The sequence below is a fragment of the Rana temporaria genome, unplaced genomic scaffold (genome assembly GCF_905171775.1).
Source record: "Rana temporaria unplaced genomic scaffold, aRanTem1.1, whole genome shotgun sequence".
NCBI classification, from domain to species: domain Eukaryota; kingdom Metazoa; phylum Chordata; class Amphibia; order Anura; family Ranidae; genus Rana; species Rana temporaria.
This window is the reverse complement of record NW_024404593.1, coordinates 189-18,662: the sequence shown is the minus strand read 5'-3', so window position 1 is coordinate 18,662 and position 18,474 is coordinate 189. Positions and strand designations below refer to the sequence as shown.

The following is an 18,474-nucleotide window of genomic DNA, read 5'->3' as shown; positions in this document are numbered from 1 at the left end:
GCTGCTAGAGTGATGATTCCAACTCATACTTACCTGGCAGGGGAGACACCATGATCATGAAGGCGGTTCTCCCAGGGCGAGGCTCGGCCATTGCACTCCGGCTGTGCTGACCCCTGCGATTTCCCCAAATGCGGGAAACTCGACTGCATAATTTGTGGTAGTGGGGGACTGCGTTCGCGCTTTCCCCTGATTATTCCTGGTAAAAGATAGATTTGAAGAAAAAGAAGCAGAAGCAGCAGCAACAACAACAACAGCAGCAGCAGCAACAACAGACTTTGCCGTGTTTCTTTCTTCCCCTGCTGTTTCTTTTCTCAGGTGTTTCTGCAGCCTTCTACAATAGTTCAGCACGTTCGCCACTTGTTGTCCTGGATCCATCCCATGTATCTCTTCGTTCGATGCTGCATGCTTCCATATCTCTACGCAGCAGGCCTCGTTTCTCAGAAGGAAATCTGCATTGTGTCTGAACACTTCATTTCCGCCCCTCTATGCAAATATATGTGCTGCTGCAGTGTCGTCCGGGAAGACTGTCTGATAGCCCTGGCATCCTGAAGACATTTCAGAGGCCTCCTCCCCAGGTACAGACAGTTTCCTGTTCAAAAGTGGCGGCGGCGGCGGCGACGAGCGTGGAATAGCTCTGATTGAGGCTAGTTGACCAGCCAGCAAGCACCCAGAAAGCCCCTCCATAACCAGGAAGAGATGTTCCCCTGACCGGGGGCTGCTAGAGTGATGATTCCAACTCATACTTACCTGGCAGGGGAGACACCATGATCATGAAGGCGGTTCTCCCAGGGCGAGGCTCGGCCATTGCACTCCGGCTGTGCTGACCCCTGCGATTTCCCCAAATGCGGGAAACTCGACTGCATAATTTGTGGTAGTGGGGGACTGCGTTCGCGCTTTCCCCTGATTATTCCTGGTAAAAGATAGATTTGAAGAAAAAGAAGCAGAAGCAGCAGCAACAACAACAACAGCAGCAGCAGCAACAACAGACTTTGCCGTGTTTCTTTCTTCCCCTGCTGTTTCTTTTCTCAGGTGTTTCTGCAGCCTTCTACAATAGTTCAGCACGTTCGCCACTTGTTGTCCTGGATCCATCCCATGTATCTCTTCGTTCGATGCTGCATGCTTCCATATCTCTACGCAGCAGGCCTCGTTTCTCAGAAGGAAATCTGCATTGTGTCTGAACACTTCATTTCCGCCCCTCTATGCAAATATATGTGCTGCTGCAGTGTCGTCCGGGAAGACTGTCTGATAGCCCTGGCATCCTGAAGACATTTCAGAGGCCTCCTCCCCAGGTACAGACAGTTTCCTGTTCAAAAGTGGCGGCGGCGGCGGCGGCGACGAGCGTGGAATAGCTCTGATTGAGGCTAGTTGACCAGCCAGCAAGCACCCAGAAAGCCCCTCCATAACCAGGAAGAGATGTTCCCCTGACCGGGGGCTGCTAGAGTGATGATTCCAACTCATACTTACCTGGCAGGGGAGACACCATGATCATGAAGGCGGTTCTCCCAGGGCGAGGCTCGGCCATTGCACTCCGGCTGTGCTGACCCCTGCGATTTCCCCAAATGCGGGAAACTCGACTGCATAATTTGTGGTAGTGGGGGACTGCGTTCGCGCTTTCCCCTGATTATTCCTGGTAAAAGATAGATTTGAAGAAAAAGAAGCAGAAGCAGCAGCAACAACAACAACAGCAGCAGCAGCAGCAACAACAGACTTTGCCGTGTTTCTTTCTTCCCCTGCTGTTTCTTTTCTCAGGTGTTTCTGCAGCCTTCTACAATAGTTCAGCACGTTCGCCACTTGTTGTCCTGGATCCATCCCATGTATCTCTTCGTTCGATGCTGCATGCTTCCATATCTCTACGCAGCAGGCCTCGTTTCTCAGAAGGAAATCTGCATTGTGTCTGAACACTTCATTTCCGCCCCTCTATGCAAATATATGTGCTGCTGCAGTGTCGTCCGGGAAGACTGTCTGATAGCCCTGGCATCCTGAAGACATTTCAGAGGCCTCCTCCCCAGGTACAGACAGTTTCCTGTTCAAAAGTGGCGGCGGCGGCGGCGGCGACGAGCGTGGAATAGCTCTGATTGAGGCTAGTTGACCAGCCAGCAAGCACCCAGAAAGCCCCTCCATAACCAGGAAGAGATGTTCCCCTGACCGGGGGCTGCTAGAGTGATGATTCCAACTCATACTTACCTGGCAGGGGAGACACCATGATCATGAAGGCGGTTCTCCCAGGGCGAGGCTCGGCCATTGCACTCCGGCTGTGCTGACCCCTGCGATTTCCCCAAATGCGGGAAACTCGACTGCATAATTTGTGGTAGTGGGGGACTGCGTTCGCGCTTTCCCCTGATTATTCCTGGTAAAAGATAGATTTGAAGAAAAAGAAGCAGAAGCAGCAGCAACAACAACAACAGCAGCAGCAGCAACAACAGACTTTGCCGTGTTTCTTTCTTCCCCTGCTGTTTCTTTTCTCAGGTGTTTCTGCAGCCTTCTACAATAGTTCAGCACGTTCGCCACTTGTTGTCCTGGATCCATCCCATGTATCTCTTCGTTCGATGCTGCATGCTTCCATATCTCTACGCAGCAGGCCTCGTTTCTCAGAAGGAAATCTGCATTGTGTCTGAACACTTCATTTCCGCCCCTCTATGCAAATATATGTGCTGCTGCAGTGTCGTCCGGGAAGACTGTCTGATAGCCCTGGCATCCTGAAGACATTTCAGAGGCCTCCTCCCCAGGTACAGACAGTTTCCTGTTCAAAAGTGGCGGCGGCGGCGGCGGCGACGAGCGTGGAATAGCTCTGATTGAGGCTAGTTGACCAGCCAGCAAGCACCCAGAAAGCCCCTCCATAACCAGGAAGAGATGTTCCCCTGACCGGGGGCTGCTAGAGTGATGATTCCAACTCATACTTACCTGGCAGGGGAGACACCATGATCATGAAGGCGGTTCTCCCAGGGCGAGGCTCGGCCATTGCACTCCGGCTGTGCTGACCCCTGCGATTTCCCCAAATGCGGGAAACTCGACTGCATAATTTGTGGTAGTGGGGGACTGCGTTCGCGCTTTCCCCTGATTATTCCTGGTAAAAGATAGATTTGAAGAAAAAGAAGCAGAAGCAGCAGCAACAACAACAACAGCAGCAGCAGCAACAACAGACTTTGCCGTGTTTCTTTCTTCCCCTGCTGTTTCTTTTCTCAGGTGTTTCTGCAGCCTTCTACAATAGTTCAGCACGTTCGCCACTTGTTGTCCTGGATCCATCCCATGTATCTCTTCGTTCGATGCTGCATGCTTCCATATCTCTACGCAGCAGGCCTCGTTTCTCAGAAGGAAATCTGCATTGTGTCTGAACACTTCATTTCCGCCCCTCTATGCAAATATATGTGCTGCTGCAGTGTCGTCCGGGAAGACTGTCTGATAGCCCTGGCATCCTGAAGACATTTCAGAGGCCTCCTCCCCAGGTACAGACAGTTTCCTGTTCAAAAGTGGCGGCGGCGGCGGCGACGAGCGTGGAATAGCTCTGATTGAGGCTAGTTGACCAGCCAGCAAGCACCCAGAAAGCCCCTCCATAACCAGGAAGAGATGTTCCCCTGACCGGGGGCTGCTAGAGTGATGATTCCAACTCATACTTACCTGGCAGGGGAGACACCATGATCATGAAGGCGGTTCTCCCAGGGCGAGGCTCGGCCATTGCACTCCGGCTGTGCTGACCCCTGCGATTTCCCCAAATGCGGGAAACTCGACTGCATAATTTGTGGTAGTGGGGGACTGCGTTCGCGCTTTCCCCTGATTATTCCTGGTAAAAGATAGATTTGAAGAAAAAGAAGCAGAAGCAGCAGCAACAACAGACTTTGCCGTGTTTCTTTCTTCCCCTGCTGTTTCTTTTCTCAGGTGTTTCTGCAGCCTTCTACAATAGTTCAGCACGTTCGCCACTTGTTGTCCTGGATCCATCCCATGTATCTCTTCGTTCGATGCTTGTTATATTCTAAAATCCCTTCCGGAAGGATTTTATAAAGAATATATATATTCTTGTTAATATGAATGAATGTGAGACTGTTTGAGCTATTAATTTTCTTGTGTAATTCGCTGAAATCGAGATTTGAAACTCCAAAAACGTATAAGTTTGAATATGAAATATATATATATGTTCATTTGAAATGTTTAATGTTTTAAGTAAAGAATTGTATTTGATTGGAATGTGTTCTCCTATTGAGGTAATTCATATGGCTGTTTCTCAGTGATTGATTAGCTAGGCCACATTCTGTTTAGAATGTGATTTTAGCTGTGTCTGCAGACCTTTCACCTTTTCTTACCTAAACAAGCCATTTCCTCTTGAGATCTACAGAATATTTAGACTAGGTTCTTAGGAGCCATTTCCTATGTAAAGGTTGAGATAGATGTAAAACAGATGTTGTATCAGGTTTTCATTATAAGTCACACCCTTTTGGGAGGGTATTTTTCTGAGCGCGAAATTCAGACAAAGAAATGTCTTTGATATATAAACTATAGGTCTGATGGCTTCGGTAGCTTTTTCCTATTCAGCCACCAAGAAGAAGAAGCTCACATTGACAGACATTCATTTTGCAAACATACGGAAGCAAGTCTTGGAACACACATCTGATTCATTTGAAATTCTTATTTTTTGAACTCTTATTTGAAGCTATTTGATACATTTAAACTGTTTTTGTACTTATGTTAAGTGTGTACATTAAACACACGTTTTTTTATTCACGAATCTGTCTCACGATCGATTTAATAGCAGTAAGTGTGCTATTTAAATATAAGTCAAGTTATCAACTTTATTTCAATGCTGCATGCTTCCATATCTCTACGCAGCAGGCCTCGTTTCTCAGAAGGAAATCTGCATTGTGTCTGAACACTTCATTTCCGCCCCTCTATGCAAATATATGTGCTGCTGCAGTGTCGTCCGGGAAGACTGTCTGATAGCCCTGGCATCCTGAAGACATTTCAGAGGCCTCCTCCCCAGGTACAGACAGTTTCCTGTTCAAAAGTGGCGGTGGCGGCGGCGACGAGCGTGGAATAGCTCTGATTGAGGCTAGTTGACCAGCCAGCAAGCACCCAGAAAGCCCCTCCATAACCAGGAAGAGATGTTCCCCTGACCGGGGGCTGCTAGAGTGATGATTCCAACTCATACTTACCTGGCAGGGGAGACACCATGATCATGAAGGCGGTTCTCCCAGGGCGAGGCTCGGCCATTGCACTCCGGCTGTGCTGACCCCTGCGATTTCCCCAAATGCGGGAAACTCGACTGCATAATTTGTGGTAGTGGGGGACTGCGTTCGCGCTTTCCCCTGATTATTCCTGGTAAAAGATAGATTTGAAGAAAAAGAAGCAGAAGCAGCAGCAACAACAACAACAGCAGCAGCAGCAGCAACAACAGACTTTGCCGTGTTTCTTTCTTCCCCTGCTGTTTCTTTTCTCAGGTGTTTCTGCAGCCTTCTACAATAGTTCAGCACGTTCGCCACTTGTTGTCCTGGATCCATCCCATGTATCTCTTCGTTCGATGCTGCATGCTTCCATATCTCTACGCAGCAGGCCTCGTTTCTCAGAAGGAAATCTGCATTGTGTCTGAACACTTCATTTCCGCCCCTCTATGCAAATATATGTGCTGCTGCAGTGTCGTCCGGGAAGACTGTCTGATAGCCCTGGCATCCTGAAGACATTTCAGAGGCCTCCTCCCCAGGTACAGACAGTTTCCTGTTCAAAAGTGGCGGCGGCGGCGGCGACGAGCGTGGAATAGCTCTGATTGAGGCTAGTTGACCAGCCAGCAAGCACCCAGAAAGCCCCTCCATAACCAGGAAGAGATGTTCCCCTGACCGGGGGCTGCTAGAGTGATGATTCCAACTCATACTTACCTGGCAGGGGAGACACCATGATCATGAAGGCGGTTCTCCCAGGGCGAGGCTCGGCCATTGCACTCCGGCTGTGCTGACCCCTGCGATTTCCCCAAATGCGGGAAACTCGACTGCATAATTTGTGGTAGTGGGGGACTGCGTTCGCGCTTTCCCCTGATTATTCCTGGTAAAAGATAGATTTGAAGAAAAAGAAGCAGAAGCAGCAGCAACAACAACAACAGCAGCAGCAGCAACAACAGACTTTGCCGTGTTTCTTTCTTCCCCTGCTGTTTCTTTTCTCAGGTGTTTCTGCAGCCTTCTACAATAGTTCAGCACGTTCGCCACTTGTTGTCCTGGATCCATCCCATGTATCTCTTCGTTCGATGCTGCATGCTTCCATATCTCTACGCAGCAGGCCTCGTTTCTCAGAAGGAAATCTGCATTGTGTCTGAACACTTCATTTCCGCCCCTCTATGCAAATATATGTGCTGCTGCAGTGTCGTCCGGGAAGACTGTCTGATAGCCCTGGCATCCTGAAGACATTTCAGAGGCCTCCTCCCCAGGTACAGACAGTTTCCTGTTCAAAAGTGGCGGCGGCGGCGGCGACGAGCGTGGAATAGCTCTGATTGAGGCTAGTTGACCAGCCAGCAAGCACCCAGAAAGCCCCTCCATAACCAGGAAGAGATGTTCCCCTGACCGGGGGCTGCTAGAGTGATGATTCCAACTCATACTTACCTGGCAGGGGAGACACCATGATCATGAAGGCGGTTCTCCCAGGGCGAGGCTCGGCCATTGCACTCCGGCTGTGCTGACCCCTGCGATTTCCCCAAATGCGGGAAACTCGACTGCATAATTTGTGGTAGTGGGGGACTGCGTTCGCGCTTTCCCCTGATTATTCCTGGTAAAAGATAGATTTGAAGAAAAAGAAGCAGAAGCAGCAGCAACAACAACAACAGCAGCAGCAGCAGCAACAACAGACTTTGCCGTGTTTCTTTCTTCCCCTGCTGTTTCTTTTCTCAGGTGTTTCTGCAGCCTTCTACAATAGTTCAGCACGTTCGCCACTTGTTGTCCTGGATCCATCCCATGTATCTCTTCGTTCGATGCTGCATGCTTCCATATCTCTACGCAGCAGGCCTCGTTTCTCAGAAGGAAATCTGCATTGTGTCTGAACACTTCATTTCCGCCCCTCTATGCAAATATATGTGCTGCTGCAGTGTCGTCCGGGAAGACTGTCTGATAGCCCTGGCATCCTGAAGACATTTCAGAGGCCTCCTCCCCAGGTACAGACAGTTTCCTGTTCAAAAGTGGCGGCGGCGGCGGCGACGAGCGTGGAATAGCTCTGATTGAGGCTAGTTGACCAGCCAGCAAGCACCCAGAAAGCCCCTCCATAACCAGGAAGAGATGTTCCCCTGACCGGGGGCTGCTAGAGTGATGATTCCAACTCATACTTACCTGGCAGGGGAGACACCATGATCATGAAGGCGGTTCTCCCAGGGCGAGGCTCGGCCATTGCACTCCGGCTGTGCTGACCCCTGCGATTTCCCCAAATGCGGGAAACTCGACTGCATAATTTGTGGTAGTGGGGGACTGCGTTCGCGCTTTCCCCTGATTATTCCTGGTAAAAGATAGATTTGAAGAAAAAGAAGCAGAAGCAGCAGCAACAACAACAACAGCAGCAGCAGCAACAACAGACTTTGCCGTGTTTCTTTCTTCCCCTGCTGTTTCTTTTCTCAGGTGTTTCTGCAGCCTTCTACAATAGTTCAGCACGTTCGCCACTTGTTGTCCTGGATCCATCCCATGTATCTCTTCGTTCGATGCTGCATGCTTCCATATCTCTACGCAGCAGGCCTCGTTTCTCAGAAGGAAATCTGCATTGTGTCTGAACACTTCATTTCCGCCCCTCTATGCAAATATATGTGCTGCTGCAGTGTCGTCCGGGAAGACTGTCTGATAGCCCTGGCATCCTGAAGACATTTCAGAGGCCTCCTCCCCAGGTACAGACAGTTTCCTGTTCAAAAGTGGCGGCGGCGGCGGCGACGAGCGTGGAATAGCTCTGATTGAGGCTAGTTGACCAGCCAGCAAGCACCCAGAAAGCCCCTCCATAACCAGGAAGAGATGTTCCCCTGACCGGGGGCTGCTAGAGTGATGATTCCAACTCATACTTACCTGGCAGGGGAGACACCATGATCATGAAGGCGGTTCTCCCAGGGCGAGGCTCGGCCATTGCACTCCGGCTGTGCTGACCCCTGCGATTTCCCCAAATGCGGGAAACTCGACTGCATAATTTGTGGTAGTGGGGGACTGCGTTCGCGCTTTCCCCTGATTATTCCTGGTAAAAGATAGATTTGAAGAAAAAGAAGCAGAAGCAGCAGCAACAACAACAACAGCAGCAGCAGCAACAACAGACTTTGCCGTGTTTCTTTCTTCCCCTGCTGTTTCTTTTCTCAGGTGTTTCTGCAGCCTTCTACAATAGTTCAGCACGTTCGCCACTTGTTGTCCTGGATCCATCCCATGTATCTCTTCGTTCGATGCTGCATGCTTCCATATCTCTACGCAGCAGGCCTCGTTTCTCAGAAGGAAATCTGCATTGTGTCTGAACACTTCATTTCCGCCCCTCTATGCAAATATATGTGCTGCTGCAGTGTCGTCCGGGAAGACTGTCTGATAGCCCTGGCATCCTGAAGACATTTCAGAGGCCTCCTCCCCAGGTACAGACAGTTTCCTGTTCAAAAGTGGCGGCGGCGGCGGCGACGAGCGTGGAATAGCTCTGATTGAGGCTAGTTGACCAGCCAGCAAGCACCCAGAAAGCCCCTCCATAACCAGGAAGAGATGTTCCCCTGACCGGGGGCTGCTAGAGTGATGATTCCAACTCATACTTACCTGGCAGGGGAGACACCATGATCATGAAGGCGGTTCTCCCAGGGCGAGGCTCGGCCATTGCACTCCGGCTGTGCTGACCCCTGCGATTTCCCCAAATGCGGGAAACTCGACTGCATAATTTGTGGTAGTGGGGGACTGCGTTCGCGCTTTCCCCTGATTATTCCTGGTAAAAGATAGATTTGAAGAAAAAGAAGCAGAAGCAGCAGCAACAACAACAACAGCAGCAGCAGCAGCAACAACAGACTTTGCCGTGTTTCTTTCTTCCCCTGCTGTTTCTTTTCTCAGGTGTTTCTGCAGCCTTCTACAATAGTTCAGCACGTTCGCCACTTGTTGTCCTGGATCCATCCCATGTATCTCTTCGTTCGATGCTGCATGCTTCCATATCTCTACGCAGCAGGCCTCGTTTCTCAGAAGGAAATCTGCATTGTGTCTGAACACTTCATTTCCGCCCCTCTATGCAAATATATGTGCTGCTGCAGTGTCGTCCGGGAAGACTGTCTGATAGCCCTGGCATCCTGAAGACATTTCAGAGGCCTCCTCCCCAGGTACAGACAGTTTCCTGTTCAAAAGTGGCGGCGGCGGCGGCGACGAGCGTGGAATAGCTCTGATTGAGGCTAGTTGACCAGCCAGCAAGCACCCAGAAAGCCCCTCCATAACCAGGAAGAGATGTTCCCCTGACCGGGGGCTGCTAGAGTGATGATTCCAACTCATACTTACCTGGCAGGGGAGACACCATGATCATGAAGGCGGTTCTCCCAGGGCGAGGCTCGGCCATTGCACTCCGGCTGTGCTGACCCCTGCGATTTCCCCAAATGCGGGAAACTCGACTGCATAATTTGTGGTAGTGGGGGACTGCGTTCGCGCTTTCCCCTGATTATTCCTGGTAAAAGATAGATTTGAAGAAAAAGAAGCAGAAGCAGCAGCAACAACAACAACAGCAGCAGCAGCAGCAACAACAGACTTTGCCGTGTTTCTTTCTTCCCCTGCTGTTTCTTTTCTCAGGTGTTTCTGCAGCCTTCTACAATAGTTCAGCACGTTCGCCACTTGTTGTCCTGGATCCATCCCATGTATCTCTTCGTTCGATGCTGCATGCTTCCATATCTCTACGCAGCAGGCCTCGTTTCTCAGAAGGAAATCTGCATTGTGTCTGAACACTTCATTTCCGCCCCTCTATGCAAATATATGTGCTGCTGCAGTGTCGTCCGGGAAGACTGTCTGATAGCCCTGGCATCCTGAAGACATTTCAGAGGCCTCCTCCCCAGGTACAGACAGTTTCCTGTTCAAAAGTGGCGGCGGCGGCGGCGACGAGCGTGGAATAGCTCTGATTGAGGCTAGTTGACCAGCCAGCAAGCACCCAGAAAGCCCCTCCATAACCAGGAAGAGATGTTCCCCTGACCGGGGGCTGCTAGAGTGATGATTCCAACTCATACTTACCTGGCAGGGGAGACACCATGATCATGAAGGCGGTTCTCCCAGGGCGAGGCTCGGCCATTGCACTCCGGCTGTGCTGACCCCTGCGATTTCCCCAAATGCGGGAAACTCGACTGCATAATTTGTGGTAGTGGGGGACTGCGTTCGCGCTTTCCCCTGATTATTCCTGGTAAAAGATAGATTTGAAGAAAAAGAAGCAGAAGCAGCAGCAACAACAACAACAGCAGCAGCAGCAGCAACAACAGACTTTGCCGTGTTTCTTTCTTCCCCTGCTGTTTCTTTTCTCAGGTGTTTCTGCAGCCTTCTACAATAGTTCAGCACGTTCGCCACTTGTTGTCCTGGATCCATCCCATGTATCTCTTCGTTCGATGCTGCATGCTTCCATATCTCTACGCAGCAGGCCTCGTTTCTCAGAAGGAAATCTGCATTGTGTCTGAACACTTCATTTCCGCCCCTCTATGCAAATATATGTGCTGCTGCAGTGTCGTCCGGGAAGACTGTCTGATAGCCCTGGCATCCTGAAGACATTTCAGAGGCCTCCTCCCCAGGTACAGACAGTTTCCTGTTCAAAAGTGGCGGCGGCGGCGGCGACGAGCGTGGAATAGCTCTGATTGAGGCTAGTTGACCAGCCAGCAAGCACCCAGAAAGCCCCTCCATAACCAGGAAGAGATGTTCCCCTGACCGGGGGCTGCTAGAGTGATGATTCCAACTCATACTTACCTGGCAGGGGAGACACCATGATCATGAAGGCGGTTCTCCCAGGGCGAGGCTCGGCCATTGCACTCCGGCTGTGCTGACCCCTGCGATTTCCCCAAATGCGGGAAACTCGACTGCATAATTTGTGGTAGTGGGGGACTGCGTTCGCGCTTTCCCCTGATTATTCCTGGTAAAAGATAGATTTGAAGAAAAAGAAGCAGAAGCAGCAGCAACAACAACAACAGCAGCAGCAGCAACAACAGACTTTGCCGTGTTTCTTTCTTCCCCTGCTGTTTCTTTTCTCAGGTGTTTCTGCAGCCTTCTACAATAGTTCAGCACGTTCGCCACTTGTTGTCCTGGATCCATCCCATGTATCTCTTCGTTCGATGCTGCATGCTTCCATATCTCTACGCAGCAGGCCTCGTTTCTCAGAAGGAAATCTGCATTGTGTCTGAACACTTCATTTCCGCCCCTCTATGCAAATATATGTGCTGCTGCAGTGTCGTCCGGGAAGACTGTCTGATAGCCCTGGCATCCTGAAGACATTTCAGAGGCCTCCTCCCCAGGTACAGACAGTTTCCTGTTCAAAAGTGGCGGCGGCGGCGGCGACGAGCGTGGAATAGCTCTGATTGAGGCTAGTTGACCAGCCAGCAAGCACCCAGAAAGCCCCTCCATAACCAGGAAGAGATGTTCCCCTGACCGGGGGCTGCTAGAGTGATGATTCCAACTCATACTTACCTGGCAGGGGAGACACCATGATCATGAAGGCGGTTCTCCCAGGGCGAGGCTCGGCCATTGCACTCCGGCTGTGCTGACCCCTGCGATTTCCCCAAATGCGGGAAACTCGACTGCATAATTTGTGGTAGTGGGGGACTGCGTTCGCGCTTTCCCCTGATTATTCCTGGTAAAAGATAGATTTGAAGAAAAAGAAGCAGAAGCAGCAGCAACAACAACAACAGCAGCAGCAGCAACAACAGACTTTGCCGTGTTTCTTTCTTCCCCTGCTGTTTCTTTTCTCAGGTGTTTCTGCAGCCTTCTACAATAGTTCAGCACGTTCGCCACTTGTTGTCCTGGATCCATCCCATGTATCTCTTCGTTCGATGCTGCATGCTTCCATATCTCTACGCAGCAGGCCTCGTTTCTCAGAAGGAAATCTGCATTGTGTCTGAACACTTCATTTCCGCCCCTCTATGCAAATATATGTGCTGCTGCAGTGTCGTCCGGGAAGACTGTCTGATAGCCCTGGCATCCTGAAGACATTTCAGAGGCCTCCTCCCCAGGTACAGACAGTTTCCTGTTCAAAAGTGGCGGCGGCGGCGGCGACGAGCGTGGAATAGCTCTGATTGAGGCTAGTTGACCAGCCAGCAAGCACCCAGAAAGCCCCTCCATAACCAGGAAGAGATGTTCCCCTGACCGGGGGCTGCTAGAGTGATGATTCCAACTCATACTTACCTGGCAGGGGAGACACCATGATCATGAAGGCGGTTCTCCCAGGGCGAGGCTCGGCCATTGCACTCCGGCTGTGCTGACCCCTGCGATTTCCCCAAATGCGGGAAACTCGACTGCATAATTTGTGGTAGTGGGGGACTGCGTTCGCGCTTTCCCCTGATTATTCCTGGTAAAAGATAGATTTGAAGAAAAAGAAGCAGAAGCAGCAGCAACAACAACAACAGCAGCAGCAGCAACAACAGACTTTGCCGTGTTTCTTTCTTCCCCTGCTGTTTCTTTTCTCAGGTGTTTCTGCAGCCTTCTACAATAGTTCAGCACGTTCGCCACTTGTTGTCCTGGATCCATCCCATGTATCTCTTCGTTCGATGCTGCATGCTTCCATATCTCTACGCAGCAGGCCTCGTTTCTCAGAAGGAAATCTGCATTGTGTCTGAACACTTCATTTCCGCCCCTCTATGCAAATATATGTGCTGCTGCAGTGTCGTCCGGGAAGACTGTCTGATAGCCCTGGCATCCTGAAGACATTTCAGAGGCCTCCTCCCCAGGTACAGACAGTTTCCTGTTCAAAAGTGGCGGCGGCGGCGGCGACGAGCGTGGAATAGCTCTGATTGAGGCTAGTTGACCAGCCAGCAAGCACCCAGAAAGCCCCTCCATAACCAGGAAGAGATGTTCCCCTGACCGGGGGCTGCTAGAGTGATGATTCCAACTCATACTTACCTGGCAGGGGAGACACCATGATCATGAAGGCGGTTCTCCCAGGGCGAGGCTCGGCCATTGCACTCCGGCTGTGCTGACCCCTGCGATTTCCCCAAATGCGGGAAACTCGACTGCATAATTTGTGGTAGTGGGGGACTGCGTTCGCGCTTTCCCCTGATTATTCCTGGTAAAAGATAGATTTGAAGAAAAAGAAGCAGAAGCAGCAGCAACAACAACAACAGCAGCAGCAGCAGCAACAACAGACTTTGCCGTGTTTCTTTCTTCCCCTGCTGTTTCTTTTCTCAGGTGTTTCTGCAGCCTTCTACAATAGTTCAGCACGTTCGCCACTTGTTGTCCTGGATCCATCCCATGTATCTCTTCGTTCGATGCTGCATGCTTCCATATCTCTACGCAGCAGGCCTCGTTTCTCAGAAGGAAATCTGCATTGTGTCTGAACACTTCATTTCCGCCCCTCTATGCAAATATATGTGCTGCTGCAGTGTCGTCCGGGAAGACTGTCTGATAGCCCTGGCATCCTGAAGACATTTCAGAGGCCTCCTCCCCAGGTACAGACAGTTTCCTGTTCAAAAGTGGCGGCGGCGGCGGCGACGAGCGTGGAATAGCTCTGATTGAGGCTAGTTGACCAGCCAGCAAGCACCCAGAAAGCCCCTCCATAACCAGGAAGAGATGTTCCCCTGACCGGGGGCTGCTAGAGTGATGATTCCAACTCATACTTACCTGGCAGGGGAGACACCATGATCATGAAGGCGGTTCTCCCAGGGCGAGGCTCGGCCATTGCACTCCGGCTGTGCTGACCCCTGCGATTTCCCCAAATGCGGGAAACTCGACTGCATAATTTGTGGTAGTGGGGGACTGCGTTCGCGCTTTCCCCTGATTATTCCTGGTAAAAGATAGATTTGAAGAAAAAGAAGCAGAAGCAGCAGCAACAACAACAACAGCAGCAGCAGCAGCAACAACAGACTTTGCCGTGTTTCTTTCTTCCCCTGCTGTTTCTTTTCTCAGGTGTTTCTGCAGCCTTCTACAATAGTTCAGCACGTTCGCCACTTGTTGTCCTGGATCCATCCCATGTATCTCTTCGTTCGATGCTGCATGCTTCCATATCTCTACGCAGCAGGCCTCGTTTCTCAGAAGGAAATCTGCATTGTGTCTGAACACTTCATTTCCGCCCCTCTATGCAAATATATGTGCTGCTGCAGTGTCGTCCGGGAAGACTGTCTGATAGCCCTGGCATCCTGAAGACATTTCAGAGGCCTCCTCCCCAGGTACAGACAGTTTCCTGTTCAAAAGTGGCGGCGGCGGCGGCGACGAGCGTGGAATAGCTCTGATTGAGGCTAGTTGACCAGCCAGCAAGCACCCAGAAAGCCCCTCCATAACCAGGAAGAGATGTTCCCCTGACCGGGGGCTGCTAGAGTGATGATTCCAACTCATACTTACCTGGCAGGGGAGACACCATGATCATGAAGGCGGTTCTCCCAGGGCGAGGCTCGGCCATTGCACTCCGGCTGTGCTGACCCCTGCGATTTCCCCAAATGCGGGAAACTCGACTGCATAATTTGTGGTAGTGGGGGACTGCGTTCGCGCTTTCCCCTGATTATTCCTGGTAAAAGATAGATTTGAAGAAAAAGAAGCAGAAGCAGCAGCAACAACAACAACAGCAGCAGCAGCAGCAACAACAGACTTTGCCGTGTTTCTTTCTTCCCCTGCTGTTTCTTTTCTCAGGTGTTTCTGCAGCCTTCTACAATAGTTCAGCACGTTCGCCACTTGTTGTCCTGGATCCATCCCATGTATCTCTTCGTTCGATGCTGCATGCTTCCATATCTCTACGCAGCAGGCCTCGTTTCTCAGAAGGAAATCTGCATTGTGTCTGAACACTTCATTTCCGCCCCTCTATGCAAATATATGTGCTGCTGCAGTGTCGTCCGGGAAGACTGTCTGATAGCCCTGGCATCCTGAAGACATTTCAGAGGCCTCCTCCCCAGGTACAGACAGTTTCCTGTTCAAAAGTGGCGGCGGCGGCGGCGACGAGCGTGGAATAGCTCTGATTGAGGCTAGTTGACCAGCCAGCAAGCACCCAGAAAGCCCCTCCATAACCAGGAAGAGATGTTCCCCTGACCGGGGGCTGCTAGAGTGATGATTCCAACTCATACTTACCTGGCAGGGGAGACACCATGATCATGAAGGCGGTTCTCCCAGGGCGAGGCTCGGCCATTGCACTCCGGCTGTGCTGACCCCTGCGATTTCCCCAAATGCGGGAAACTCGACTGCATAATTTGTGGTAGTGGGGGACTGCGTTCGCGCTTTCCCCTGATTATTCCTGGTAAAAGATAGATTTGAAGAAAAAGAAGCAGAAGCAGCAGCAACAACAACAACAGCAGCAGCAGCAACAACAGACTTTGCCGTGTTTCTTTCTTCCCCTGCTGTTTCTTTTCTCAGGTGTTTCTGCAGCCTTCTACAATAGTTCAGCACGTTCGCCACTTGTTGTCCTGGATCCATCCCATGTATCTCTTCGTTCGATGCTGCATGCTTCCATATCTCTACGCAGCAGGCCTCGTTTCTCAGAAGGAAATCTGCATTGTGTCTGAACACTTCATTTCCGCCCCTCTATGCAAATATATGTGCTGCTGCAGTGTCGTCCGGGAAGACTGTCTGATAGCCCTGGCATCCTGAAGACATTTCAGAGGCCTCCTCCCCAGGTACAGACAGTTTCCTGTTCAAAAGTGGCGGCGGCGGCGGCGACGAGCGTGGAATAGCTCTGATTGAGGCTAGTTGACCAGCCAGCAAGCACCCAGAAAGCCCCTCCATAACCAGGAAGAGATGTTCCCCTGACCGGGGGCTGCTAGAGTGATGATTCCAACTCATACTTACCTGGCAGGGGAGACACCATGATCATGAAGGCGGTTCTCCCAGGGCGAGGCTCGGCCATTGCACTCCGGCTGTGCTGACCCCTGCGATTTCCCCAAATGCGGGAAACTCGACTGCATAATTTGTGGTAGTGGGGGACTGCGTTCGCGCTTTCCCCTGATTATTCCTGGTAAAAGATAGATTTGAAGAAAAAGAAGCAGAAGCAGCAGCAACAACAACAACAGCAGCAGCAGCAACAACAGACTTTGCCGTGTTTCTTTCTTCCCCTGCTGTTTCTTTTCTCAGGTGTTTCTGCAGCCTTCTACAATAGTTCAGCACGTTCGCCACTTGTTGTCCTGGATCCATCCCATGTATCTCTTCGTTCGATGCTGCATGCTTCCATATCTCTACGCAGCAGGCCTCGTTTCTCAGAAGGAAATCTGCATTGTGTCTGAACACTTCATTTCCGCCCCTCTATGCAAATATATGTGCTGCTGCAGTGTCGTCCGGGAAGACTGTCTGATAGCCCTGGCATCCTGAAGACATTTCAGAGGCCTCCTCCCCAGGTACAGACAGTTTCCTGTTCAAAAGTGGCGGCGGCGGCGGCGACGAGCGTGGAATAGCTCTGATTGAGGCTAGTTGACCAGCCAGCAAGCACCCAGAAAGCCCCTCCATAACCAGGAAGAGATGTTCCCCTGACCGGGGGCTGCTAGAGTGATGATTCCAACTCATACTTACCTGGCAGGGGAGACACCATGATCATGAAGGCGGTTCTCCCAGGGCGAGGCTCGGCCATTGCACTCCGGCTGTGCTGACCCCTGCGATTTCCCCAAATGCGGGAAACTCGACTGCATAATTTGTGGTAGTGGGGGACTGCGTTCGCGCTTTCCCCTGATTATTCCTGGTAAAAGATAGATTTGAAGAAAAAGAAGCAGAAGCAGCAGCAACAACAACAACAGCAGCAGCAGCAGCAACAACAGACTTTGCCGTGTTTCTTTCTTCCCCTGCTGTTTCTTTTCTCAGGTGTTTCTGCAGCCTTCTACAATAGTTCAGCACGTTCGCCACTTGTTGTCCTGGATCCATCCCATGTATCTCTTCGTTCGATGCTGCATGCTTCCATATCTCTACGCAGCAGGCCTCGTTTCTCAGAAGGAAATCTGCATTGTGTCTGAACACTTCATTTCCGCCCCTCTATGCAAATATATGTGCTGCTGCAGTGTCGTCCGGGAAGACTGTCTGATAGCCCTGGCATCCTGAAGACATTTCAGAGGCCTCCTCCCCAGGTACAGACAGTTTCCTGTTCAAAAGTGGCGGCGGCGGCGGCGACGAGCGTGGAATAGCTCTGATTGAGGCTAGTTGACCAGCCAGCAAGCACCCAGAAAGCCCCTCCATAACCAGGAAGAGATGTTCCCCTGACCGGGGGCTGCTAGAGTGATGATTCCAACTCATACTTACCTGGCAGGGGAGACACCATGATCATGAAGGCGGTTCTCCCAGGGCGAGGCTCGGCCATTGCACTCCGGCTGTGCTGACCCCTGCGATTTCCCCAAATGCGGGAAACTCGACTGCATAATTTGTGGTAGTGGGGGACTGCGTTCGCGCTTTCCCCTGATTATTCCTGGTAAAAGATAGATTTGAAGAAAAAGAAGCAGAAGCAGCAGCAACAACAACAACAGCAGCAGCAGCAGCAACAACAGACTTTGCCGTGTTTCTTTCTTCCCCTGCTGTTTCTTTTCTCAGGTGTTTCTGCAGCCTTCTACAATAGTTCAGCACGTTCGCCACTTGTTGTCCTGGATCCATCCCATGTATCTCTTCGTTCGATGCTGCATGCTTCCATATCTCTACGCAGCAGGCCTCGTTTCTCAGAAGGAAATCTGCATTGTGTCTGAACACTTCATTTCCGCCCCTCTATGCAAATATATGTGCTGCTGCAGTGTCGTCCGGGAAGACTGTCTGATAGCCCTGGCATCCTGAAGACATTTCAGAGGCCTCCTCCCCAGGTACAGACAGTTTCCTGTTCAAAAGTGGCGGCGGCGGCGGCGACGAGCGTGGAATAGCTCTGATTGAGGCTAGTTGACCAGCCAGCAAGCACCCAGAAAGCCCCTCCATAACCAGGAAGAGATGTTCCCCTGACCGGGGGCTGCTAGAGTGATGATTCCAACTCATACTTACCTGGCAGGGGAGACACCATGATCATGAAGGCGGTTCTCCCAGGGCGAGGCTCGGCCATTGCACTCCGGCTGTGCTGACCCCTGCGATTTCCCCAAATGCGGGAAACTCGACTGCATAATTTGTGGTAGTGGGGGACTGCGTTCGCGCTTTCCCCTGATTATTCCTGGTAAAAGATAGATTTGAAGAAAAAGAAGCAGAAGCAGCAGCAGCAACAACAGACTTTGCCGTGTTTCTTTCTTCCCCTGCTGTTTCTTTTCTCAGGTGTTTCTGCAGCCTTCTACAATAGTTCAGCACGTTCGCCACTTGTTGTCCTGGATCCATCCCATGTATCTCTTCGTTCGATGCTGCATGCTTCCATATCTCTACGCAGCAGGCCTCGTTTCTCAGAAGGAAATCTGCATTGTGTCTGAACACTTCATTTCCGCCCCTCTATGCAAATATATGTGCTGCT

At 51.2% G+C, this 18,474-nt stretch overlaps 25 non-coding genes across 25 annotated transcripts; all 25 read left to right on the top strand.

The window, feature by feature from the left end:
* Positions 1-25: 25 nt before the first annotated feature.
* LOC120922684 lies at positions 26-189 on the top strand. Its single transcript, XR_005745424.1, has one exon. It is a non-coding gene; the product is annotated as a U1 spliceosomal RNA (small nuclear RNA).
* Positions 190-739: 550 nt separating this feature from the next.
* Positions 740-903, top strand: LOC120922683. Its single transcript, XR_005745423.1, has one exon. It is a non-coding gene; the product is annotated as a U1 spliceosomal RNA (small nuclear RNA).
* A 553-nt stretch (positions 904-1,456) lies between these two features.
* LOC120922682 lies at positions 1,457-1,620 on the top strand. The gene has a single exon (XR_005745422.1). It is a non-coding gene; the product is annotated as a U1 spliceosomal RNA (small nuclear RNA).
* Positions 1,621-2,176: 556 nt separating this feature from the next.
* Positions 2,177-2,340, top strand: LOC120922681. Its single transcript, XR_005745421.1, has one exon. It is a non-coding gene; the product is annotated as a U1 spliceosomal RNA (small nuclear RNA).
* Positions 2,341-2,893: 553 nt separating this feature from the next.
* On the top strand, positions 2,894-3,057 carry LOC120922680. Its single transcript, XR_005745420.1, has one exon. It is a non-coding gene; the product is annotated as a U1 spliceosomal RNA (small nuclear RNA).
* Positions 3,058-3,607: 550 nt separating this feature from the next.
* On the top strand, positions 3,608-3,771 carry LOC120922679. Its single transcript, XR_005745419.1, has one exon. It is a non-coding gene; the product is annotated as a U1 spliceosomal RNA (small nuclear RNA).
* Positions 3,772-5,133: 1,362 nt separating this feature from the next.
* Positions 5,134-5,297, top strand: LOC120922678. The gene has a single exon (XR_005745418.1). It is a non-coding gene; the product is annotated as a U1 spliceosomal RNA (small nuclear RNA).
* Positions 5,298-5,850: 553 nt separating this feature from the next.
* LOC120922677 lies at positions 5,851-6,014 on the top strand. Its single transcript, XR_005745417.1, has one exon. It is a non-coding gene; the product is annotated as a U1 spliceosomal RNA (small nuclear RNA).
* A 550-nt stretch (positions 6,015-6,564) lies between these two features.
* On the top strand, positions 6,565-6,728 carry LOC120922676. The gene has a single exon (XR_005745416.1). It is a non-coding gene; the product is annotated as a U1 spliceosomal RNA (small nuclear RNA).
* Positions 6,729-7,281: 553 nt separating this feature from the next.
* On the top strand, positions 7,282-7,445 carry LOC120922675. Its single transcript, XR_005745415.1, has one exon. It is a non-coding gene; the product is annotated as a U1 spliceosomal RNA (small nuclear RNA).
* Positions 7,446-7,995: 550 nt separating this feature from the next.
* Positions 7,996-8,159, top strand: LOC120922673. Its single transcript, XR_005745413.1, has one exon. It is a non-coding gene; the product is annotated as a U1 spliceosomal RNA (small nuclear RNA).
* A 550-nt stretch (positions 8,160-8,709) lies between these two features.
* LOC120922672 lies at positions 8,710-8,873 on the top strand. Its single transcript, XR_005745412.1, has one exon. It is a non-coding gene; the product is annotated as a U1 spliceosomal RNA (small nuclear RNA).
* A 553-nt stretch (positions 8,874-9,426) lies between these two features.
* On the top strand, positions 9,427-9,590 carry LOC120922671. The gene has a single exon (XR_005745411.1). It is a non-coding gene; the product is annotated as a U1 spliceosomal RNA (small nuclear RNA).
* Positions 9,591-10,143: 553 nt separating this feature from the next.
* Positions 10,144-10,307, top strand: LOC120922670. Its single transcript, XR_005745410.1, has one exon. It is a non-coding gene; the product is annotated as a U1 spliceosomal RNA (small nuclear RNA).
* Positions 10,308-10,860: 553 nt separating this feature from the next.
* On the top strand, positions 10,861-11,024 carry LOC120922669. Its single transcript, XR_005745409.1, has one exon. It is a non-coding gene; the product is annotated as a U1 spliceosomal RNA (small nuclear RNA).
* Positions 11,025-11,574: 550 nt separating this feature from the next.
* LOC120922668 lies at positions 11,575-11,738 on the top strand. The gene has a single exon (XR_005745408.1). It is a non-coding gene; the product is annotated as a U1 spliceosomal RNA (small nuclear RNA).
* A 550-nt stretch (positions 11,739-12,288) lies between these two features.
* On the top strand, positions 12,289-12,452 carry LOC120922667. Its single transcript, XR_005745407.1, has one exon. It is a non-coding gene; the product is annotated as a U1 spliceosomal RNA (small nuclear RNA).
* A 550-nt stretch (positions 12,453-13,002) lies between these two features.
* LOC120922666 lies at positions 13,003-13,166 on the top strand. The gene has a single exon (XR_005745406.1). It is a non-coding gene; the product is annotated as a U1 spliceosomal RNA (small nuclear RNA).
* Positions 13,167-13,719: 553 nt separating this feature from the next.
* LOC120922665 lies at positions 13,720-13,883 on the top strand. Its single transcript, XR_005745405.1, has one exon. It is a non-coding gene; the product is annotated as a U1 spliceosomal RNA (small nuclear RNA).
* Positions 13,884-14,436: 553 nt separating this feature from the next.
* Positions 14,437-14,600, top strand: LOC120922659. The gene has a single exon (XR_005745399.1). It is a non-coding gene; the product is annotated as a U1 spliceosomal RNA (small nuclear RNA).
* Positions 14,601-15,153: 553 nt separating this feature from the next.
* LOC120922709 lies at positions 15,154-15,317 on the top strand. The gene has a single exon (XR_005745447.1). It is a non-coding gene; the product is annotated as a U1 spliceosomal RNA (small nuclear RNA).
* A 550-nt stretch (positions 15,318-15,867) lies between these two features.
* Positions 15,868-16,031, top strand: LOC120922697. The gene has a single exon (XR_005745436.1). It is a non-coding gene; the product is annotated as a U1 spliceosomal RNA (small nuclear RNA).
* Positions 16,032-16,581: 550 nt separating this feature from the next.
* LOC120922685 lies at positions 16,582-16,745 on the top strand. Its single transcript, XR_005745425.1, has one exon. It is a non-coding gene; the product is annotated as a U1 spliceosomal RNA (small nuclear RNA).
* A 553-nt stretch (positions 16,746-17,298) lies between these two features.
* Positions 17,299-17,462, top strand: LOC120922674. Its single transcript, XR_005745414.1, has one exon. It is a non-coding gene; the product is annotated as a U1 spliceosomal RNA (small nuclear RNA).
* Positions 17,463-18,015: 553 nt separating this feature from the next.
* On the top strand, positions 18,016-18,179 carry LOC120922653. The gene has a single exon (XR_005745395.1). It is a non-coding gene; the product is annotated as a U1 spliceosomal RNA (small nuclear RNA).
* Positions 18,180-18,474: the final 295 nt, after the last annotated feature.